We start from the raw sequence: 15558 nt of genomic DNA, 5'->3' as shown, positions 1-15558 counted from the left end.
CGCACAGATCTCCTGCAACTGGCAGCAGAGATGAGGATTTACAAGGATCTGATCAAGGAGGTTTAGGTTCTGTTCCCTCTGTCAAGATTTGCAGTGACACACTGAAATTTGGGCACATTTCCCTAAGCTCCTCTTGAGGAAAATAAAGATTATGGGGACTGATGGACACTTATTGCCTGGCAGGCAGGGGGAGGCTGCTGCACTGCCTGGAGCAGCAGGGAAGATTGTTTGCTGTGAGGGTGCTGGAGGCCTGGAGCAGGCTGCCCAGAGAGGTTCTGGAGTCTCCTTGCCTGGAGACTTCCAAAGCCAGCTGGGCACTGTGCTGCTGGGCAAGCTGCTGGGGGTGCCCTGCCCCTCCTGGGGTGGATCCTCAACCCCATCTCTGGGCAGCCTGTGTCAGTCTCTGCCCAACCTCACTGTGCACAGCTCCCTCCTGCTGCCCAGCCTAACTCTGCCCTGCTCCAGTCCCAAACCATCCTCCCTTGTCCTGTCACTGCCTGGGGCAGCAACAGCCTGGCCAGGGAGAAAAGGAGGGGCAGAATGTGAAGAGCTTGAGCTAATCTTCTGGAGACGAACTTTGCAGTGAGAGGGCAGAGGAGATGCTGCTAAACGATTAGCTGGAGAAGGCAGAGAGGTGTCTGTGTCCCTCCGTGTGCCAGTGCCCTGTGTCTGCCAGCAGGGAAATGGGCTCCCAGCAGGGCTGTTAATTGGATTTGTCTGGAGCAAGGCAAGAAGTGGATGAGCTGCAAAGCCTTGGGAAGGGATGGGAATGGATTCTCCTTCTGAGCTAACCTGCAGGCAGAAGCAGAGTGGTGACAGCAGCCACAGGTGCTTGGCACGCTCCAGAGCCTGGCACAAGGGATGGTTTGATGAGTTTATGATGGAGCTTTCTAGAAGCTTCAGCTGACCTGCAATGGTCCAATTTGCCTTCTCCCTGCAGCCCTGCTGGGAATCAGGTTCCAGTTTAGGTCCTGAGACCTGCATTGTGAGCTTGGGGATGGTCTAAGCAGCAGAACAAGGGGACACAGCCTGAAGCTGTGCCAGGGCAGGTCTAGGTTGGATGTTGTTAGGAAGTTGTTGGCAGAGAGAGTGATTGGCACTGGAATGGGCTGCCCAGGGAGGTGGTGGAGTGGCTGTGCCTGGAGGTGTTGCAGCCAAGCCTGGCTGGGGCACTTAGTGCCATGGTCTGGTTGGTTGGGCAGGGCTGGGTGCTAGGTTGGGCTGGCTGAGCTTGGAGCTCTCTTCCATCCCTGCCCTGCACAAACCCCTCCTGCAGTGGAACCTGGGCCCAGCAATCACCAGGTCACCCCGGAGCGCTCTGGGCTGGAGGGCACCTTGGCGCTGAGGAGCTGCACCAAGCAGCAGCGCGCAGGAGGCGCCTCTGAGCCACCAGGGTGCGGGAGGGCAGGCAGCTGGGGCGGTTCGTCCTTCATCAGGCAGTGCCAAAGGGCTCTCAAAGCCCAGCCCTGTGCCCGGCACACCTCTGCCGAGGGCCATCAGCCGCAGCCGCCCTGCCGACACGGGCTGCGGCTCTGCAGTCACTGGGAGCGCTCCTGCGGATGAGAGAGGCGGAGAGGGGAGGTCAAGAAGCCCCCCGGGAGGAGCAGCTCCGTCGGTAGGGTCCATGGTGCCTGCGGAGCGGGCGGCAGCGGCGCGGATGGGCTGGCCCGGGCAGGCTGGAGATGCAGGGTGTGACTTTACACGCCGTGATTAGCCCCGCAGCAAAGCAGGCACCGAAGTTAATCACTGCGTGCGAGTTCCCTGCCTTCGTTCCCCGCCTAATGGGGAATAAAAGGCAGCAGTAATTTGCCTCTGCTCCCGGCTTGCAGAGGTAGCTCCGAAGATAATGCAGACGTTCCCCATCCTGAGTTCTATTACCTCTAAACCAGCCCTTAATTAACCCTGTGAAGCCATTAGCAGGTGATTTTGGCTACTTAAGAGGCATCTGGATGGTGGGGGAGAGGTCTCTGCTGGTAGAAGGCAGCAGGATTGGCTTGAGTGTGCTCAGAGGCGGTGGCTTCCTACGGGCAGGTAGTAAATGATGAGTTAATGATCACCATTAGGTGGGGAGGATACTCCTGGACGCTGGCATAGGCTGCCCAGGGAGGCTGTGGTTGTCCCTTCTCTGGAGGGGTTCCAGGCCAGGCTGGATGGGGCCTTGGGCAACCTGAGCTGGTGGGAGGTTGGCACTGGATGAGCTTTAAGGTCCCTTGGGCAACCTGAGCTGGTGGGAGGTTGGCACTGGATGAGCTTTAAGGTCCCTTCCAGCCCGACCCATTCTAGGATCCTATTTTGGCCTCCTGTCAGGCTTCCATTTCCCTCTCTCCTCTCCACTGCCCCGTGTGGCAGTGTCTGCCTGGCCCCTCCAGCTGTCTCCTCCTCCCACCCTTGCTGTGCCCAGTGCCAAGCACTGTCAAAGTGAGGCTGTGCAGCCAAGGCCTCCAGGTGCCACCAGCCAGTGCCCCATCAGGAAGCCTCAGCTCACAGCAAGCCCATAGCTCACAGCCTGAGGGGCACTGCCAGGGAGTGCTCTGTCCTCTGAGACAGCCAGGTGGGGAGGAGAGAAAAAGAGGCAGAGAGAAGAGCGTGAGGATAGTGTTCAGCTCAGCTCTAAGCCTCCTGCTTCTCCTATCAGGATTGGTTGGGGATGTCTCTGCTGGCTGCAGGGCTTGGACTGGATGAGCTTTGAAGGTCCCTTCCCACCCAGACCAGGCTATGAGTGCATGAAGACAAGGAGCAGCTGAAGGGCTGGGGGTGTTCAGCCTGGAGAAGAGGAGGCTGAGGGAGACCTCATTGCTCTCTGCAGCTCCCTGAGAGGAGGCTGCAGTGAGATGGGGATTGGAGTCTTCTGCCTAATATCAGGGGATAGAAGGAGAGGAAATTGTGCCAGGGGAGGGTCAGGTTGGAGCTGAGGAACAATTTCTGTGCTGCAAGAGAGGTCAGGGACTGGCAGAGGTTGCCCAGGGAGGCGGTGGAGTGCCCATGCCTGGAGGTGTGGCAGAAAGGTGTGGCCATGGCAGCTGGGGCCATGGTTTGGTGGCCATGCTGGGGTTGGCCTGGATGACCTTAGAGAGCTTTCCCAACTCGAATTGTTCTGTGACCCTGACTCCAGCAGCTGTGGCACTCTGTGTTGGGCAAAAGGTTGGACTTGATCTTAGAGATCTCTTCTAGCCTTGATGATTCTATGATCCCAATATCTGCCTGGTTCTGCAGACAAATAGCAGAGAGAGGAGCTTGGAAGAGGACATGTAGATCCCATCCATCTGCTCCAAGTCATCACCAAACTCCTCCTACGCAGGGAGAAGGAGAAGAAAAGAGATTTGTGAAGGAAGAAACAAACCAAGTGTGAAGTGAGCACTGAGCTGTGCTGTCTGCTGATCAGTGGCTGGAGGGAGGAGGTCAAAAGGAGGGGCAGAGCCTCCTGAGGGGCGCTCAGTGCAGGGCAGGGGCGATGGGCAGGAAGCAGGAGCCAGAAGGGTGAGGAGTCAGCAGAGCAGAGGAGCTGGCTGGAGCAGTGGAAGAGTGCTGGCAGCAGTGGGTGGATGGTTAGTGGGGGAAAGGTGAACGAAGGACATCTTTCTGCTCAGCCTCCTCTTATCTGAATCAGGAGGAAGAAGCCCAAGTTGGCAGTCTCAGTGTGCCAGGTCTGAGCAGAGAGACTCAGAGCTGGTGCAGAAGTGGAGGTGGCCTGTGGACATCTGTCTGAAGGAGCTGGCTGCCTGCTGCAGGCAGCTGTGGTGCTCAGTCGAGCATCTCAGGTGGTGAACGTGCAGGGGAAGGTGAAAGCAGGCAGGTGAGGGCCCTGTGGAATTAGAGAGCCCGGACTGGTGCTAAGCCCCCAGGCCATTAGAGCTCCTTTCAGACGGAGTCACTTCAAATGAATGGAAATGGATGGGAAGGGATAATGGAAATCATTGGCTCCAGGAGAGGGAGAGAAGGGATTTAGTTCACGTGGCCCTTAATGGGAATTGATGAGCCTCCTCCTGAATTTAATGGAATTCCTGCAGTCTCCTTGCAGAGTAATAGAAAATGATATTCTGTAACTGAAAATCAATTGGGATAATTCCTATTAATAATTAACACTCCTCCCACAACTGGCTCCATCTGTAACCCAGAGCACAGCTCTGCCAGCCCGGCCAGCCTCAGGTGTGCAGCCTGCTGAGGGCACAGCCAGCGAGCTGAGCTGCCCTGGCATGGGAGCTGTGCCCCATGGTGGTGTCACTGACCGCTGCAGGGCGTGGGAACAGAGTGGGATGGGTTGGAAAAGACCTCTCGGGTCACCGAGTGCCACCAGCCACCCAACAGCGCCAGGGAGGCTGGGAGAGGGAGACTCAGACTGGGGAGGAGGAAGAAATTCTGGATGGGGAGGAGACACTGGCACAGGCTGCCCAGGGAGGCTGTGGATGTCCCCTCCCTAGAGCTGCCCAAGGCCAGGCTGGCTGAGGCCCTGAGCAGCCTGGGCTGGTGGGAGGTGTCCCTGCCCGTGGCAGGGCTTGGCACTGGCTGAGCTTTCAGGTCCCCTCCAACCCACCCACCCTGTGAACCTATGAAACCACAGAGGTGGGACGTGGCCACGCTGGTCTTAGGTTGACAGCTGGCACTGATGGTCCTGGAGGTTGTTTCCAGCCCAAACAATCCTCTGATCCCATGGAGAGTGAAGTGTGGGTGCAAAGACCTGTGGGCACCTCCCCACAGAGAGGTGACCTAAAACCCCCACAGCATCCTCCAGGGAAAAAGCCAATCCAAAGCTCCTAACTTCACCCTCTCCTAGAGCCTTTGAGGCATCCTCCTGAGTCAGTGCCCTCTGAAGCCCCCCAGCTTCTGCCCCTTTGGCTCTGGTGACTCTTTCAAAGCAGAGGTGAGGGTTTGATTTTGATTCTTCTTTCCCCCCACCCCCCCTCCATTTTCTAGGGAATGTCACTTTTGGTTTCGTTTTCTATTTCCAGCTAAGCATTTACAGAGCCTTTCCAGAGGTGCCAGGCTGTGGTGAGCTCTCTGTCACCCTCTCTGCTGCCTTTGATGCTGTCCTACTTTAAGGCTCCTCCACCCGTGGCTGTGTTACGCAGGGACTATATAAAGCAGAGCGATGACTAAAAGCTCTCTGCAATGTCTGGGTGCTTCTGGAATGGAACAAGGGAGAGAGCAAAGCAAAGCAGGGCACAGGTCTCAGAGGGACAAAAATCACCCAACAGCAGCTGGAGGGGGGGAACCAGCCCCAAATGATCTCATTGTTAAAATCATTGAACGGTAGAAGGTGGAAGGGACCTCCAGAGAGCATCCAGTCCAACTCCCCTGCCAGAGCAGGGCACTCAGGGCAGGGCACACAGGAACACATCCAAGTGGGGCTTGAAAGTCTCCAGGCAAGGAGACTCCACAGCCTCTCTGGGCAGCCTGCTCCAGGCCTCCAGCACCCTCACACCAAACAACTTTCTCCTCGTGCTCAGGTGACAATTCCTGTGCTCCAGTTTGCATCCACTGCTCCTTGTGCTGTCCCTGGACACCACTGAGAGGAGCCTGCCCCCTTCTTCCTGCCCCCAGCCCTGCCAGTATCTGTAGGCATTGATCAGCTCTCAGCCTTCTCAGCCCCAGGGCTCTCAGCCTGTCCTCCTCACGCACGGTCCAGGCCCTTCAGCATCCTCTTAGCCTTCACTGGACTCTCTCCAGTCTAACCCTGTGCCTCCTGAACTGGGGAGCACAGACCTGGACACAGCCTCCAGCTGTGTTCTCACCAGAGCAGGGTAGAGGAGGAGAACCTGCCTGGACCTGCTGGCCACACTCTTGATGCAGATCAGACAGAAAATGCAGCTTGTGTATAAACAAGGATTAGACTAAGGAGTCCCTGCTGAAACTGAAGTTTGTCTTCTGCTGCTTTAAGTGGGAGGAAGGTGTGAGTGAAATATCTGTCAGAGAACCCAGAAGAGACATTTATCTGGGAATCCATCAATAATTCCCTGACAGCAGTAAGCTCTTGTTAAATTCCCAGCTAATTGCACAGAGCTTGGGTCTCTCACTCCCAGAAGCACACTGAGGGGCTGGAGAAGGGCAACAGAGCTGGGGAAGGGTCTGGAGAGCAGGGCTGAGGAGGAGCAGTTGAGGGTGGTCAGCGTGGAGAAGAGGAGGCTGAGGGCAGAGCTCATTGCTCTCTACAGCTCCCTGAGAGGAGCCAGCAGCCAGCTGGGGTTGGTCTGTTCAAGCAGGTAACAAGTGCTAGGAGCAGAGGAGATGGCCTCAGGGTGCAGCAGGGGAGGTTTAGGTTGGTGATTAGGGAAAAAGTATTTCCTGAAAGGGCTGTGAAGGCCTGGCCCAGGCTGCCCAGGGCAGCAGTGGAGTGCCCATCCCTGAAGGTGTCTGAAAGCCATGGAGATGTGGCACTGAGGGACATGGTCTAGAGGTGACCTGGCAGTGCTGGGTTAAAGGCTGAGCTGGATGGTCTCAAAGGTCTTTTCCAACCAAAAGGATTCCACAATTCCAATCAAATCAGCACCAATAACTTGCCAGAGAGGCAGCAGCCACAGCCTGCCCTCCCCCCCCCGCCGTGCCTTCCCCTAGGGACCAGCACTGATTGCTTCCCAGCCTGACCCCTGTGGTGCTGAACTCCCAGCTGGCAAAATGGAACTTGTTTGTTCTTCCCAGGGAATCATCTTTGCCTTTAATTGCAGGGATGAGACCTTGCTGCTTGGTCTCACAGATCCAGAGGTGCATGCACAGGGGATTTGTTCACTGCTGCTGCAGACAGCAGTGGCTGACACTGATGAGGCAAAGCAGGACAAGAAACCATCCTGAGAGAGGCATGGAGGAGAGAGGGAAAAAAGGGGGGAGCTTTTTGGAGGTGCTTTCTCTGAAGTGCATCCATCTGCTGGGGCTGAAGGAACTTCTGATCAAAGTGTGCCTGTGAGAGAAGCCAGGGAAGGGAGGAGACTGAAGGCGTTAGGCAGCGGGAGGAAGGAGCGGCGCAGGGCTCTGAAGCAGGACGGAGCCAGCAAAGCGCAGGCAAGAAAGGCAAATGAAAAGATGAAACAGGAGCTAGCAAAGGGGGGAAGAAAGGGCTGCCTGGGAGTGCTGGGGGAAAGCAGGACAGGCAATTTAGGCTTGTTTAAATAAAGCAGGCAGATGAAAGCAGTGCTTCAGACCTGCCCAAACTCCAGTAGAACACAGGCAAAGAAAAACCCCAGGAGGACCAACTGCAAACATGAGCTGAGCTGGGGAGGGGCTGGCAGAGCAGGCTGAGCTGCTGGCAGCATCCACACACAAATGGGTCATGGAGTCATGGAATGAACCAGGCTGGGAGAGCTCCAAGTTCAGCCAGCCCAACCTAGCACCCAGCCCTGCCCAACCAACCAGACCATGGCACTAAGTGCCCCAGCCAGGCTTGGCTTCAACACCTCCAGCCACGGCCACTCCACCACCTCCCTGGGCAGCCCATTCCAATGCCAATCACTCTCTCTGACAACAACTTCCTAACAACATCCAGCCTGGACCTGTCCTGGCACAGCTTGAGGCTGTGTCCCCTTCTTCTGTCCCTGCCTGCCTGGCAGCAGAGCCCAACCCCACCTGGCCACAGCCTCCCTGCAGGCAGCTGCAGGCAGCAATGAGCTCTGCCCTGAGCCTCCTCTGCTGCAGGCTGCACACCCCCAGCTCCCTCAGCCTCTCCTCACAGGGCTGTGCTCCAGGCCCCTCCCCAGCCTTGCCGCCCTTCTCCAAACACCTTCCAGCACCTCAGCAGCTCTCTGCAATGGAGGAGCCCAGAACTGGGCACAGCACTCCGGGGGTGGCCTGAGCAGTGCTGAGCACAGGGGCAGAAGAACCTCCCTTGTCCTGCTGTCCACACTGCTCCTGAGCCAGCTCAGGATGCCAAAGCCTTCTGCCCATCAGCAAAGGAGGGGCAAGCCAGGACATCCAGTAGAGCTCTTTGCCTTCCAGGACAATAACTTCTCTGCCCAGGAAGTATTGAAACTGCTTTCATTGCCTGTGCTGGATCTGCCAGCCCAGGAGGAGCAGGGCTGTGGAGCCTGAGCCCTGGGAATGCTACAGAGGCTCTGTCCCAGGTTCGTGTGTTTCAGACTGCTCTGACTCACTGGACAGACACTGCCAGGTCTGCAGCTAAGTGGGTAAAAAATTAGCTATTTATTTATTCCCCCCCTTGCACACTCCCAGTAGGAGTAGCACTGCCTGAGCACCATCAAAGCCACTGCAGCTGAACCTACGAATGGATCTGCTGGGTTTATTAACTTCCTTTTCCCCCTGCTGCTGGAGGAAGATGTGTGATGCTTGGCATGCTAAGCCCAGGAGCACGTCACCACCTCCTCCTCCTGCTCCCAGCCTCCCAGCATCACACACAGGATGGAGAGAGGGGATCCTGCCCCTCTCCTCTGCTGAGACCTCACCTGCAGGGCTGCCTGCAGCTCTGGACTCCCAGCACAAGGACATGGACCAGAGGAGGCCATGAAGGTGGTCGGAGGGCTGGAGAACCTCTGCTGTGGGGACAGGCTGGGAGAGTTGGGGCTGTGCAGCCTGGAGAAGAGAAGGCCCCAGGGAGAGCTCAGAGCAGCCTTCCAGCACCCACGGAGGCTGCAGGCAGCTGAGCAGGGGCTGCTCAGCAGGGCTGTGGGGACAGGCCAAGGGCAGTGGTTTGGAGCTGGAGCAGGGCAGAGGTAGGTTGGGCAGCAGGAGGAAGCTGTGCACAGGGAGGGTGGGCAGAGACTGGCACAGGCTGCCCAGGGCTGTGCTCGAGGCCCCATCCCTGCAGACATTCAAGGTCAAACTTGATATGGATCTGATTTTTTTTATGCTGAGGGCAGTGAGAGCCTGGCCCAGGCTGCCCAGAGAGGTGGCACCACTGCAGGTCAGGTCGTCTGGGGCTGTGAGCATCCTGCTCTGGCTGGGGATGTCCCTGCTGGCTGCAAGGGGCTTGGGCAAGAAAACTTCTGAGGCTCCCTTGCAGCCTGCTGCATTCTGTGACTCTCTTGCTGCTTGCTGGCGAGGGCTGCTGCTGTGCTAAGGTGCAGACACCAGGCCAGCTGCCTGGCTCAACCCATGACAGCACCATGGCACAAAGCTGGCATCTCCCCAGCAAGCTGCTCAAACCCTCTGTGGGTGAGCCTGGAGGAGAGGGGCAGGGATGGACAAGGCAGGGAAAAAGAAGTCCTGGCCCCTGATCTGGAGCAGGAATGGTTTAGTTCCTGGAGTCTGGTGGCAGAGATCCCATTACAGGTGGATGTGGCCTGCAGCTCCAAGGGTGCAGCTCCTGGCTTTTGACTCGGGGGACACAAATAGGTCACAGGGAGCTGGTGGCTCACAGCTGCTGAACTGGTGAAAGGCTGGGGGGGGAATCACTTCCTTGCTGAGGACTGATGTGTGCAGTGTGCTCTCTGTGACTCAACCACCCTGCTGCATGTGGTTTCCATGAGCTGGGCAGCATGTCAGCTACACAAATCCACTCCTCCTCCTGTGCAAAACCCTGCCCAGAGCTCCTCAGAGGACCAAAGGCCCCAGGTGCCTCTGCTCTGAATGCAGAAGGCTGGGAGCTTTTAGCATCTTCACCTTGAAAAGAAATTGCTGTGGGGAAGGAAATCAGGGAAGAGTGGACACTGAAGAGGTGTTTTGGTCAAGTGGTTTGAAGTCAGAAGGTCCCAGGTGTCTGCCTGCCCCTGTGGGTGTTTGCTCTGCTGACATGTGGAAGCTGCTTTGCTACTCCTCCTCCTCCTCCTCTTCCTCCTCACAGAGGTACTGCAGAGTTCATAGAATGAGTTGGGTTGGGTTGGGTTGGTAGGGACCTCAAATCTCATCCAGTTCCAAGTTCCTTCCTCCTAACATCCAGGAGAGAGCCCAAGGCAGGCTGCAGAGCTGCTGAGGGGCCTGGAGCAGCTCTGGGAGCAGCACAGGCTGAGAGCCCTGGGGCTGAGAGCCTGCAGAAGGGCAGCCCCAGAGGGCAGCTGAGCAATGCTCAGCAAGAGACAAAGGAGCTGTGGGGGGCAAGAGGCTGGGGCCAGGCTCTGCTCAGTGCTGCCCAGGCACAGCACAAGGGGCACAGGGCACAGACTGGAGCCCAGGAGGTGCCATGTGAGCAGGAGGAGAAAGTTTTTTGTTGTGAGGGTGCTGGAGGCCTGGAGCAGGCTGCCCAGAGAGGCTGTGGAGTGTGCTGGTGTGGAGAGCTGCCAAGGCCAGCTGGGCACTGTGCTGCTGGGCAAGCTGCTGGGGGTGCCCTGCTGGGGCAGGGGCTGGGCTGGGTGATCTGCAGAGCTCCCACCCTTCTGTGGCAACTCTGTGACCAGCCAACCCCTGGTTAGCACAAAGGAAGTTAAGCACTGGACACAGCCCTGCAGGAGATGCTCTGCCAGCAGCTGCCCATCAGCTGCGCGTGGCCTCCGAGGGACCAGGGCTGAGGCCATGCCGCAGGGCTTGGAGCTGAGCTCTGCTGCTGGGCACTCAGACTCCTGCCTCCCTGGTTCTTCTCTGTGGCTCCAGGCTGAGCTGTGCCTTGCAGTGCTCCCAGCTCTGTTTATGCAATCTGCAGTATTTATAACTTTTGTCACCGTGCAGGCAGGCATCTGTGCTGAGCCCTGACATCACCCAGCCTGCCACGCAGGCTGCCTGCCTTCCTGCTGCAGCTGGCACCAAGCTGCGTGCCACAGGCGACCTGCTAGAGGGCAGGGATCCACCCAGAGGGGCCTGGACAGGCTGCAGAGCTGTGCCCAGGCCAACCTCATCACGTTCAACAAGGCCAAGTGTGAGGACCTGCATCTGGGTGGGTGCAGTCCCAAGCACAGCTCCAGGCTGGGTGAGGAATGGCTGAGAGCAGCCCTGAGGAACAGGCCCTGGGGGTCTGGGCTGATGCAAAGCTCCACAGCAGCCTGCAGGGTGAGTGCAGCCCAGACACAACCCTGTGCTGGGCTGCAGCAAGAGCAGTGTGGGCACAGGGCAAGGGAGGGGATTCTGCCCCTTGGCTCTGCTCTCCTCACACCCCACCTGCAGCCCTGGGTGCAGTTCTGCAGCCCCCAGCACAAGCAGCACATGGAAGTGTTGGAGCCAGTGCAGAGGAGGCCACCAAGGTGCTGAGAGGGCTGCAGCAGCTCTGCTCTGAGCACAGGCTGAGAGAGTTGGGGCTGTGCTGCCTGGAGAGGAGAAGGCTTCCAGGAGAGCTTGGAGTGGCCTTGCAGGATGTGCAGGGGGCTGCAGGAGGGCTGGGGAGGGACTAGTGACAAGGTCTGGTGATGGCAGGAGCAGGAGGAATGGGTTTGAAGTGGCAGAGGGGAGATTGAAACTGGATGTGAGGAAGAAGTTCTTGGCAGTGAGGGTGGTGAGACACTGGCACAGGTTGCCCAGGGAGGTGCTCAAGGCCTTGAGCAACCTGTTCTAGTGGGAGGTGTCTCTGCCTATGGCAGGGCGTTGGAACTGGATGATCCTTTCTATGATTCCATCTGGGGCACCTCATGTGCCCACAGATTGGCAGTGTGGTACCTTTGGGCAGCTCTGCTGCTCACCTGGGCCCAGCTCTTCTCCAGGCTCAACAGCCTTTGCTTCTCACCAAGATGTGCCAAGCCCTTCATCATCACAGCCTCCACTGGAGTCTCTCCAGCAGTGCCCAGCCTCTCCCAGCACCCTGCCCCTCACTGCCAGCAAGCTGCTCAGGGGCTGCTGAGCAGTGCCCCCACGCCTGGAGTGTGCTCCTGTTTGAAGTGTGGCTGGAGGGCTCAGCTGGGGCAGGTGTTTGGTTCCTCTCATTTCTCTGCCCCCTCCCCTCTGAGTCTCTCACCTCAGCTATTCTCCTCAGGGTGCTCTTGGGCTTTCTCTGAGCTTTGCCATGAAATATGAATCAAAAGGCTCTGCTCAGGCTGATGTGTCCTGGCCTCCAGCTCTCCTCCTGCCCCGGTGCAGCCCAGCACCAGCTCTGTGGAGCAGTGGAGGGGTTGCCCCTGCAGGCCTTGCATTGGGAATGTTGTGCAGCAGGGAGAGTGGCTCCTGCAGGCTTTGAGGGGCGAGGGGACGCTGGGTGGTGGCCTGGGTGTGACAGCTGCAGCCCTGCTCCTCTGGGATGGGTGGGAGCTGTCCCTGGGATGAGCCAGGCTAAAGGGGGCGATGGAAGGACAGAGCAGAGGGACCAGCTGCTGGTCCCAGCTACTGCCAGCCCAGGGGCTCTGCATCCTAGTGCCAGCCCAGCAGGCTGCTGGCTGGGCTTCCACCTCCCCCCAGGAACTCTTCTATGAACCCCTCAGGGATCTCTCTCCTTTTCCCTTGGGAATAGTTCTCCTTCCCTCCCCTCAGGAATCTCTCTCTTTCCTCCCAGGAATATCAGCTATTAACTTCTCCAGGAACATCTCCTCTTTCCCAGGAGGAATGTCCCAGGCTGGGTGTGCCACAGTCCTCTTCCCGTGGTGGAACCCACTGTGGTCCCTTCCCCTGGTGCAGTCCACTGTGGTCCCTTCCCGTAGTGCAATGAATCAATCCACTGTGGTCCCCTTCCCATGGTGGCACCTGCCATGGTGCCCACATCAGGCTGGCAGCCAGCACCCCTGGGCACAGGCCAGCAGAGGCAAGAGGCCCCCTTGTCTAGAAGGCTCTCTGGTGTTTTTGGGTGAAGAAGCCAGCTCTGGTGTGTCTCCTGGGACAGGGTTTTGTTGGCAGCCCAGAGGCTGGAGCTAAGTGGAATGTTCTCAGCTTCTGCTCCTGACAGACGGCAATAATATTGTTAATCTGCTCCTCATTTAGACAACATCACTTTGAAATCAGATCTGAAAACATCCCTTTCCTTCCCTCCAGCCCTTGATTTTCCCTTCCCTTTGATAACAGGGGGTTTCATTAACTCCATCATTTAATTACACAAAAGGCTTCTGCCACCAGAACTTTTGGGCAGGAGCAGGGGGGTTCTCAGCAGCTTTGTCCTCTGGAAATGAAAGAGAATTGAAAAGATTTCCTCTTCCCCGAGCTGAATTCAGCATCTTCAGTGCACAATGCCTGGCTCACACCTCCTGCACCATTAGCTGCTGGCTACAGCCTCTGATGTTGGGAGATAAGCGCCCAAGAGCCTCCAGGCATGGCGATGCTGCTCAGATAAGGGAGGTGGGTTTCTATTCTGGCTCTCTGCTCTCTCAGCACTCAGCAAAAGGGATGAGCCAAGGCTCCTCCAGACACTGGCAAATGACAGAGGTTGGTCAGAGAGATCACAGAACGGTTTGTGTTGGAAGGGACCTTCAAAGCTCAGCCAGTTCCAACCCCCTGCCGTGGGCAGGGACATCTCCCACTAGAACAGGGTTGCTCAATGCCTCATCCAGCCCGGCCTGGAACACCTCGAGGGAGGGAGAATCCACAGCCACCTTGGGCAACCTGGATGTCTCAGGTCCCTTCCAACCCATGCCATGCTATGATTTCTGCTTATTATTCATTTTCTGGCTTGTTTTCTGCTCCAGTTTTCTTTGTGATCCTTCAAAAAGAGGCAAATCAAAACAGCAAATGGTGCTGAGCAGCTCCAGCAATTACAGGCCCTCTGTTCTCTGGAGAGGAAAGCAGCCACAGGCACTCCATCTTCTCAGGTGGCTGCTGGAAGAGCTCCCTGCCAGAGCTGGTTGCTATAGAAGTCCTCACACAGTCCCACACTGATGGAGAAACCTGCAGGGCTCCCTCATTGTCTACCAGTCTCATCCAGCCTCACATCCACCCTCACTCGGCCAGCACAGCCCAGGCTGCACCAGTCCAGCCCACCCCAAGCAGGTTCCCCTCCTGAAGATGCTCTGTGTGGACAAGGGAGGTTCTTCTGCCCCTGTGCTCAGCACTGCTCAGGCCACCCCCGGAGTGCTGTGCCCAGTTCTGGGCCACTCCATTGCAGAAAGATGTTGAGGTGCTGGAAGGTGTTTGGAGAAGGGCAGCAAGGCTGGGGAGGGGCCTGGAGCACAGCCCTGTGAGGAGAGGCTGAGGGAGCTGGGGGTGTGCAGCCTGCAGCAGAGGAGGCTCAGGGCAGAGCTCATTGCTTCCTGCAGCTGCCTGCAGGGAGGCTGTGGCCAGGTGGGGTTGGGCTCTGCTGCCAGGCAGGCAGGGACAGAAGAAGGGGACAGAGCCTCAAGCTGTGCCAGGGCAGGTCCAGGCTGGATGTTGTTAGGAAGTTGTTGTCAGAGAGAGTGATTGGCATTGGAATGGGCTGCCCAGGGAGGTGGTGGAGTGGCCGTGGCTGGAGGTGTTGCAGCCAAGCCTGGCTGGGGCACTTAGTGCCATGGTCTGGTTGGCTGGGCAGGGCTGGGTGCTAGGTTGGGCTGGCTGAGCTTGGAGCTCTCTGCCAGCCTGGCTGATTCTGTGATTCTAAGGGGGGTTAGGGGTGGTGATTCTTTGCCCAGAGAGGTTGTGGAGGTTCCATCTCTGGAGAACATCAACCCCTGCCTCGATGTGTGTGACCCTCTCTAGGTGATGCCACCTTGGCAGGGTGGTTGAACTGGATGACCTCCAATCCCTGCCATGCTGTGAGTGCAGCCCCTGAGAGGGCAGGAAGGTCTGACAGCTGCTGCCTCCTTCTTCACCAGTGCCAAAGGTGGAGGAGACAACGTTTGAAGCATCTGCTTTGGTCTTTCTGAAGCTGTTGCTGGACTCGTTCCAGTGAATCTAAATTGGAAGGTGTTGTAAGCGCCAGATGGAGCAAGGTTCTGTAAGAGGCAGATATGAAAGGCTGGGAAATGTGGGCAGAGTCTTAAGAGAGAGCCCCAAAAAAGAAGGCTTGGCAGGCCTTGAGGGGAAGAAGCCAAAGACCCAGAGGGACGTCGGGAGGCACAACAAAGGCTGCAGAAGAGGTCGAAATATCTGCAGCAGTGGGTGTGGGGCCAGATCTGGCTGCTTCGCTGCTGCTTCATCCCATTAGTGCTGCTGCAGCTCTGAAGGGTGAGAGAAAGGAGACAGAGATCCACTCCTCTGCCCCTGCCCTGGGCTGGGAAACTCCACTCCTTGTCCTCCCCCCCTGAAGCACCACAGCCTGCTCCTCCCTGCTTGTTCCAGACCAGACAGCTTAGGGCTGTCCTTACCGTCAGGCTGCTGGGACACTGCAGCAGGTTGCCCAGGGAGGGAGCTGAGGCTGGACAAGGGCTGTCAAGGGCTGTCAAGTTTAGGCTGGACAAGGCTGTGAGCAACCTGCTCCAGTGGAGGATGTCCCTGCTGAGTGCAGGAGGGTTGGGCTGGATGCCCTTTGGAGGTCCCTTCCAACCCAGCCCATTCTGTGGTTCTAAGATGTTTGCTCCCTGGAGACCTGCTTGCTTGGCTGGGTCCACCAAAACAAGAGATACTCAAGCTCCACCTCATCCTTATCCTTGATGCCACCTCCTCTGCTGCCTCCGTGTGATGCCACTTCTGCTGGCACTGCTGACCCTTGTGCTTGGGGTGACAGCAAAAGATTCATGAGAGGCACTTTACTGAAGGAGAGAGCAATGACAAGCAAAGGAAAGCTGCTGCTGGAAGGCTCATTCTGAAAGACAATGAGGAGCAGGTCCAGAGAAGGGGAACAAAGCTGGGGCAGGGTCTGGAGAGCAGGGCTGGGGAGGAGCAGCTGAGGGAGCTGGGGGTGTGCAGGATGGAGCAGAGGAGGCAGAG

The 15558-nt window shown here is 57.6% G+C and overlaps 1 protein-coding gene across 3 annotated transcripts in view; it reads left to right on the top strand.

Annotated features, from left to right (window-relative positions):
• The window catches only part of GRM7 (glutamate metabotropic receptor 7), a 188298-nt gene that overhangs the window by 35369 nt on the left and 137371 nt on the right, over window positions 1-15558 (top strand). The window lies entirely within an intron of this gene.

This window comes from Pogoniulus pusillus, chromosome 16, assembly GCF_015220805.1.
Source record: "Pogoniulus pusillus isolate bPogPus1 chromosome 16, bPogPus1.pri, whole genome shotgun sequence".
Lineage (NCBI taxonomy): Eukaryota > Metazoa > Chordata > Aves > Piciformes > Lybiidae > Pogoniulus > Pogoniulus pusillus.
This window is presented reverse-complemented; position numbering and strand designations above follow the sequence as displayed.